Source organism: Zalophus californianus, chromosome 12 (genome assembly GCF_009762305.2).
Source record: "Zalophus californianus isolate mZalCal1 chromosome 12, mZalCal1.pri.v2, whole genome shotgun sequence".
Classification (NCBI taxonomy): domain Eukaryota; kingdom Metazoa; phylum Chordata; class Mammalia; order Carnivora; family Otariidae; genus Zalophus; species Zalophus californianus.
The window spans coordinates 13,774,253-13,781,854 of record NC_045606.1 but is presented as its reverse complement, the minus strand read 5'-3'; the positions used below and the strand labels follow the sequence as shown (position 1 = coordinate 13,781,854).

The window sequence follows — 7,602 nt, the reverse complement described above, 5'->3', positions numbered from 1 at the left end:
GGGGGGAAAAGCCTCCAGTCTTCAGCAAACACCAAAAGTTTGAGAAGGATGCTTTTAATTAGTTCCTTCACCTCCAGAGTGAATGGTGAGTCTTGTGCCCTAGGCAGACTTCTCTCTCTGATCCTACACACACACTTACACACGCACGCACACACCACACACACACTCACACCGCTCCTTTAGGAACTCCCGACCCCCTAGCTTTAAGCATCTACAGCGCCGGACTTTGCCCGACAGTGGACCAACTACCTGGAGCCTCATCTTCCTCAGGAACGGTGCCCAGTGCCTTGGAATCCCAATACCACTCCCCCCAGAAAATCTGTTTGTCCTGTGTTCTCTCCTAGAAAAAGCAGTTTAAGATTTGACCACTTCCAAATGAAAAATCCAACTGATTATATCACTTTTCAAAAGAAAACTTGAGGAAGGAAAGAAAGAAAAACAGATGAAGGGAAAGAGGGAGAGAAAGATATAACCCTTGCTAAGAGTCTGCAAGGTGCAAATGCTATGCTGTCTTAATCCATTTGGGCAGCCGTAACTTAAATACCATAGACTACGTAGCTCGTAAACCACAGAAATTTATTTCTTACAGTTTGGGAGGCAGGGAAGGGGCGAGACACTCCCTGGGGCCTCTTCCATAAGGGCACTGATCCCATCCCTGAGGGCTCCACCCTCATGACCTATTCACCTCCCAGGGCCTCACCTGCTCTCACCTTGGGGGTCAGGGTTTCAACATATGAGTTGCACGGGGACACAAACATTCAGGCCACAGCACTAAGTATTCTGCATTTGTCTTCTCATTTATTCCTCAAAACAATATAAGGAGGCGGATTTTATTACCCTCTTTTGAAGATAAGGATACTTAGGCTCAGAAGCCCTAGATCATTTGTCCAAAAGCACACAGTTAACTCAGAACCAGATTTGAATCAGATCTTCCAGGCTCTGAGTATGAACTTGAGAAATGCATGTGATGGGAGAGAGGGTCCTAAGCGTGAAGGTTCCTGCGCCCAGCACTCCCTGAAGGCAGTCTGAGGAGCACCTCTGAAGAATGCCAAGCTCCCACCTTCATCCGGGTTTGGCTTCGCCTTGTTTGCAGACACCGTATTGTGGCCTATTCTTGTCTGACTTCTTTCTTACGCTTCTATGCTCCCCAGACATATTTCGGGTATTCTTCAAGACCTTCATAAAGCTCTGCAAAAAATAAATAATTGAAGTTTGTTAAAAACTCTTTTAAAAAAAAACATGTAAACTAATTAAAAAGAAATGTACTGACAATGTAGATTCCAAATTGCCCAGGACAAGGTTGACCCAATTGCAAGGACAGTTGATGGAAGAATAGTCTGGGGCTGAGCTGCGAGAGGAGCCGAAGCCAGGCTCCATTTCCCCAAATCACACTTGATCTGCCATTGGTTTCCTGAATGATTGGGTCAGATGGTCAGTTGTTACTCAGCAAAGTGTGATAACAGCATTTCCCATGAGGTGCTCTAGAAAGGTTTTGAAGTGCTTGGGTGAAAAGAACCGTAATACAATCTTTTGAGGGGGGGTGGTGAGTCGGGAGGATGTCAATACCTCATCACACCCACTTTTCAGTCACCTTTTAAGAGCAGCTGATGTGAGTCCTGCTCCAAGGCTGCTGACTCGGAAGGAGGAATTGGTCACCAAAAGTACTTCAGGGCTTTTTAAAAACAGTTAAAAGAGAGCATCCAGGAGCTCACTTTCGGGCCCTGGTGAGGCCCTCCAGGCCCCAGAGCTTCTCTCGCAGGATAGCTCTGCCTCACGCCACCCCAGCAGTAAGGGCCTTGGAGCACAAGCACGCCTGGAGCCGTCGAACAGCCCTGGATTCAAATCCTGGCTCCACCACTAAGTTGCTGCATGACTGTTGGCACATTATTTCAGTCCTCTGGCCTCTGTTACCTTATCTGTGGAGCGGAAATAATAGCGACACCCACCTCAAACTTTGTCACTAGGAGCAAACAAGATAACAGATAGAAGGTGCCCAGTCAGTGTGAGTCTCCACTCTCGACGGTATTAGCAGCAGCTGCGGCATTGTCTCTCAGCTTGTGTTCATCTTGTCTCCTCCACACGCCCTTTCTCAGGCCCCACAGAGGTTTGGGTGGTAGAGGGGATCACTTTGGACCTGGTAGAATGTGTGGGGAACTTCATGTTGTTGACAGAAAACCTTGCCACGTCACCTCCTCCTCTAGCCTCTAGCCGCTCTAAATCTGATATTATTTTCCCTAAAGCCCCAACCATCACCCCCAGTACTTGTGAGGCACCCTCCATCTTCCTGTCTGTAGGATTCAACCAGGCCACTGTCCCACATGAAAACTGAAGGCAAGACTCTGCACAGCTGCACGCCGGGAAACTATGGTTTCTATGTCAGAGAAGACAGAGGACTTCCTCCTCTGCCTCTGTGTTTCCACTCTTTACAGAATTTGGGTCCTTGTTATGGGATTTAGGAGACAGCAGAATTAGGAGGGAAACTGGGGGAGAGATTGATATTTGCACAAGCATTTGACCAGGGCTCTTCCTAGGGTGTGTGGGGCCCAGGCAAACATATAACAATTATATATAAACAATTTGAGTCACCAAAATCTGCATACTAGCACATCTGGCAGCCCAATTTCAGACGATCTCATGAAAGAAATACCAATCATGGGGCGCCTGGGTGGCTCAGTCCGTTAAGCATCTGCCTTCGGCTCAGGTCATGATCCCAGGGTCCTGGGATCGAGTCCCGCATCGGGCTCCCTGCTCATTGGGAAGCCTGCTTCTCCCTCTGCTTGTGTTCTTTCTCTCTCTCTGACAAATAAATAAATAAAAATCTTAAAAAAAAAAAAAAGAAAAGAAAGAAAGAAAAAGGAATACCAATCAGTCAGCCAAAGCTATCCAATCTCCAGACCACCCTCCTCTCGGTCCTGGTCCCAGTCCCAGTCTGGGGACAACGTCACAAGCATGAGGCTCAGATCTTCTGAAGCATCTGGTCAACCCTACATGAGTGATGGCCAATGGAAGCCCTACAGGGGAGAAACTGGCACCAGAGCCCACGTGGTCCTGGTTCAGGCCCAAGGAGTACCCCCTGGATGGCACAGCTGACTCCTGCTTGTCTCTAGCTTTGGACAGGGAATGAGACAAGTCCAAGGAAGGCACTCCAAAGAGCAGAGTCTCCAGAGGCACGGGGCTGGGCCAGGTCTCAGGACAGGTCTCAGGACAGGACTGTGTTTGACACCAAAGCTTCTGTCAAAGTTTCCCTCTCAGAATCAGGCTCGGAAGGAACACTGCCTCTTTCTTCTCAGTGTGTGGACAATGTGGGGTTCTCCTAAATTCTAGGCCAGACAGTCTTTCTCTTTAGGTTACTCCTGTATCTCAAGGACCATAGCTATGGACCTAGTGCTATCACCACGAACTATTTGCCCTATTAGCGACATGGCAGATAGAAATAAAAACAATTAGGATTGAATCTAGCGCAAGGGCAAGCCAGCTCAATTCTATCAGGAACTATTTGCAAATTCATTGTTTCTTCTTGGAAAGTTATAAGCCCAGACTCCTGCACAGGCCTGCCCCTAAACGTTGCAGGCCTAGGGCGATAGTACAAATGGAGACCCCTGACCCACACCCCATTCATTTCTCTCTTCTCTCTTCTCATTCTACTCGGATCATATGCATATGGACATCCCAGCTCACCCAGCCTATCTCTATCTCCCCTGATCGTGCCACACCACCAGTCCTTGGCCACCCTTTGGGTACACAGGTGGTACTGTTAGCTCTTACTCAAAAGGACAGAGCTGGGAAAGACACTCACACAGGCCTTAGGAATTGGGCAAGGAATTCTGGTGTCCCTGGTACCTAGAATATGATTTTGAAGTAGGGGGGCATGGACTCCACATGAACACATCCTTTGGCCTTCCGGACCTCTCATCCCATGGGGAAGGTACAGAAGGAAGAGTGCCAGAGCCAGGCCTGTGAAAACACAGGACCAGTGCGGAGGCCCACCTGCCTGGGTCTAAGGGTAATACACCCCAGCCTAGGATTTCCAAACCCATACCCTAATCCCTACTTCATTTTTCCAGTTTCTACTTCCTCAACCTCCTTCAGCCCACTCCCCAAAGGCTGCCTTTTGCTCATGCATAAGAATTCCTACTTCCTATTTTTGAGTCATCCTGAATCTGACCTTGAAGCTGGTGTTATACAAAAAAGAAGATATTATATCTTTTTTAAAAGTCTACAGAACTTGAATATTTATGATATGCCACATCAAGATGTCCTGGCAAAGAAATGTAATTCTTGTCACCCATGGCTACTGAAAAATGACTTCCTGCAGACACTAGTGGCACTTTTTATCTTTCATAGGCTGACAGATAATGGGATTGCAAGTTTCAAGCAGTAATCTCATCTTATTGTGATTTCAGTGGAGGGGGGGGCAACGTAGCTGAGCTCTACAGAGGACTGAACAGACAAGCAAAATAACACTCTGCAACAAGAGGTTCCCATCCTGGAAGAGATCTGAGGTGCCTTACACTCCTTCCAGGGGAACTGACATTGTTCCATTTTGTGATTGAGGATACCAATGAGGAAGTGAAAGAGTGGCTATGAGATTCGCTCCAGAAGTCAAACCCGGGCTGGCAGACTCCAGAATCCAAGTTCTTTTACATTATGTGATATCACAATATGATGTCTTAAAAAAAATGGATCTGATCTTTCTTCTCTTTATTTTTTTTAAAGATTTTATTTATTAATAGAGCGAGAGAGAGAGAGAGCACAAGCAGGGGGAGCGGCAGGCAGAGGGAGAAGCAGGCTCCCTGCTAAGCAGGGAGCCCGATGCAGGACTCCATCCCAAGACCCTGGGATCATGACCTCAGCCTAAGGCAGACGCTTAACTGACTGAACCACCTAGGCCTCCCTTTTTCTTTTCTTTAAAGTCACACAACACTTTCCATATAATTTCCTTGTGATGGTTGCAGCATAATAAAAAATAGTTAGCCTTTGTCCCCAGTTTCCGGCACTCTGGTCCTAAAACGCTTGGAATCTCCAAAATGATGAGAGTCTTGTGCATGTTAATGAGATGACTGGGCATTGGGGTTCCCTAGATCGCTTCAGGATGGGGACCAGTGTCCAAAATGACCAAGCCTTGATTAGAAGCTAGGAGCTTTCAGCCCCACCCTCCAACCTCCAGGAATGGGAGAGGGGCTGGCAACTGAATTTAATCACCAATGGCAGATGATTTAATCAATCATGCATATGTACTGAAACCTCCATAAAACCCTTAAACAGCAGAGTTCACAGAGTATCTAGGTTGGTGAACGTATCCCCATGCTGGTATGGTGGTGCACCCCAACTCTCTGGAACAGAAGCTCCTGTGCTTAAGACCTCTTCAGACCTCATCCTATATACCTCTTCATCTGGCTGTTCATTTGCATCCTTTATAATAAATCAGAAAATGCAAGTAAGGTGTGTTCCTGAGTTCTGTGAGCCAGTCTAGCAAATTAGAGAACCTAAGGAGGGGGTCTTGGGACACCCCCCCATTTATAGCTGGTGGGTCAGAATTATGGGAGGCCCAGGACTGGTGACTGGCCTCTGAAGGATGCAGGCAGTCTTGTAGGACTGAGCCCTTGACCGATGAGGTCTGCACTAAAACGTAGTGTCAGAATGAATGGAATCATTGAACACCAATTTGGTGTCTGGACAATCAGAGAATTGGTTGTTGGTGTGGAAAACACTGCAGAGTGGTTATCTGGCACTGCCCTGTGTTCTGATCATTTGAGTTGAGGTTTTTGGTTTGGGTTTTTTTTTTTTTTGCTTTTTTTTTTTCTTTTCTCCTATTTGTTCTGTTTTCCCTGAGAGCCCAAACCGAGTCTTATTCATCTTTGTATTTCTTACAACACCTAGTGCAGGGTCTGGCCCACAATGAAAGATGCATAAACAATGTTGAACAGGTTCCAAGTTTTTGTTGACTGCTCCTCGGATCTTTATGATCATGCGTGTTTAGGAAGGCCGAGCTGGGCCGTGCTGGGCTTTGGCGTGGAGTGACGAGGCACTGAATCACAGCATTCACCAAGGATGTGTCTCCCCAAACTCCTCACACAGAATGATGCCTAAGAATGAGAAGGGCTGCAATAAGGAGTAGAGACTGGACCCCACAAGGAGGTCCCGTCACTAGGTAATGACTCAACCACAATGACCTTATAGTTTCAATGATTCAAGTTCATGCCTCAGCAACATTTTACATTTTACCTTATAGAATGGACTTCCAAATCACACTCAAGTGACTTAAACGTAAATGCTACAACCATCAATGGCTGGAGTCTACTCTGTGCGAAAATTGCTGTGCATCTCAATCAAGTGAGAATGTATGGAATATACTGAACTAATAAGGGGGAAAGTCCCCAACAGCTGACTTACAAGTTCTCCTCAGCCTCCCGACTCACCAGGACCCCTGCACTTGCCTCCGTTCTGTGTCAGCAACTCGTCCCAGCTCCAGCTGCAGATATTACCCTGTAGTATTTGTAGATCAATTGCAACTAATCAGGAAAAGAAAGAAAAATGAGCATCTGGCCTTCAACATTTTCACTCTAGAGTCTTACAGCTGAACTTGAATGACAAGTTCAGTCTCTCCTTGGGGAATGAAAACCTTCCTCCCTCACCTCGCCTCCACCAAATCATGAACAATAGCTGTAAAAGAGAGAATACTCAGAACCCCCAGTAGATCTCTGGAAAGGCTGGGGCAGAAGCAGGGAGGAGATTTTAACTGCAATTCTGCAGGCTTTGCAGAGCTCATCCTCCGGGGAATGGCCAGCAGACCTCAGCAGTTCCCACATCTCATGTTGACTTTGGTGGACTTCAACCCATATTCTCCATCAAATTCCAAACCACGGTACACTGAGCAGCAGAGAGCAAGCATCCAACAGACACATCAGAATGACTCAGAGGAATGGTTTCCAAACCTTGGTGACCCCATATCTATTTCCTTTATTAAGAAGAAGAGAATAAAGAAGGGAGGGGAGGAGAGGAAGGGAGAGCAGAGAAGAGAAGGGGAGGGCAAAGGAGGGAAGAGGAAGAGAGGGGAGGGGAGGGGAGGGGAGGAGTGGGGAGGGGAGGGGATGAACCAAGCGCAATGTTTACACAGATGCCACACTGCATCGCCTCTTAGCCATCCCGGCCATGAACATGGGAGCCCACCAAGACTCCTATTCTAAGGTGCAGTTCTTTAGTTCAGCCTGGGGAAATTCATATTGGTTGTAGCAAAAGATTCAATAAAGCAAGACCTGCCCAGGTTGCCAGAATCATAACCACAAAAGACCATTTTGTGGGTTTTGTGGCCATTTTCATTCACTCCCTGGACCAGAGTACATTTGACTCCCTGCAGAATAATCTCCAGTACATCATCCAGTCTATTCTCAAATGCCTCAAGTAGTGGAATTTTCACAACTTCCTTTGGAAAGTTATTCTTAAAGTTGAATGGCCAGGGTGTTTTTCCTTGATATTGAACATCCATCTTTCTTCTTCTTAACTTCATCCCTGTTATCCTGTGCAATAAACTACTGCCCTCCGCATTGTCTGTTTCCTTTAGCGTTTACCGATGCATTTCCCAAGCATCCTTACTGTACCATT

At 46.8% G+C, this 7,602-nt stretch overlaps 1 long non-coding RNA gene across 2 annotated transcripts; it reads right to left on the bottom strand.

Moving 5' to 3' along the window:
- Positions 1 to 566: 566 nt before the first annotated feature.
- On the bottom strand, positions 567 to 6,082 carry LOC113911270. Of its 2 annotated transcripts, none has more exons than XR_003516419.1 (3): positions 5,872 to 6,082; positions 1,947 to 2,134; positions 567 to 1,188 (listed from the first exon to the last, which is right to left on the bottom strand). It is a non-coding gene; the product is annotated as an uncharacterized LOC113911270 (long non-coding RNA). The 2 variants fall into 2 exon arrangements; XR_003516420.1 differs by having other exon boundaries at positions 5,877 to 6,082.
- Between the last annotated feature and the right edge of the window lie 1,520 nt (positions 6,083 to 7,602).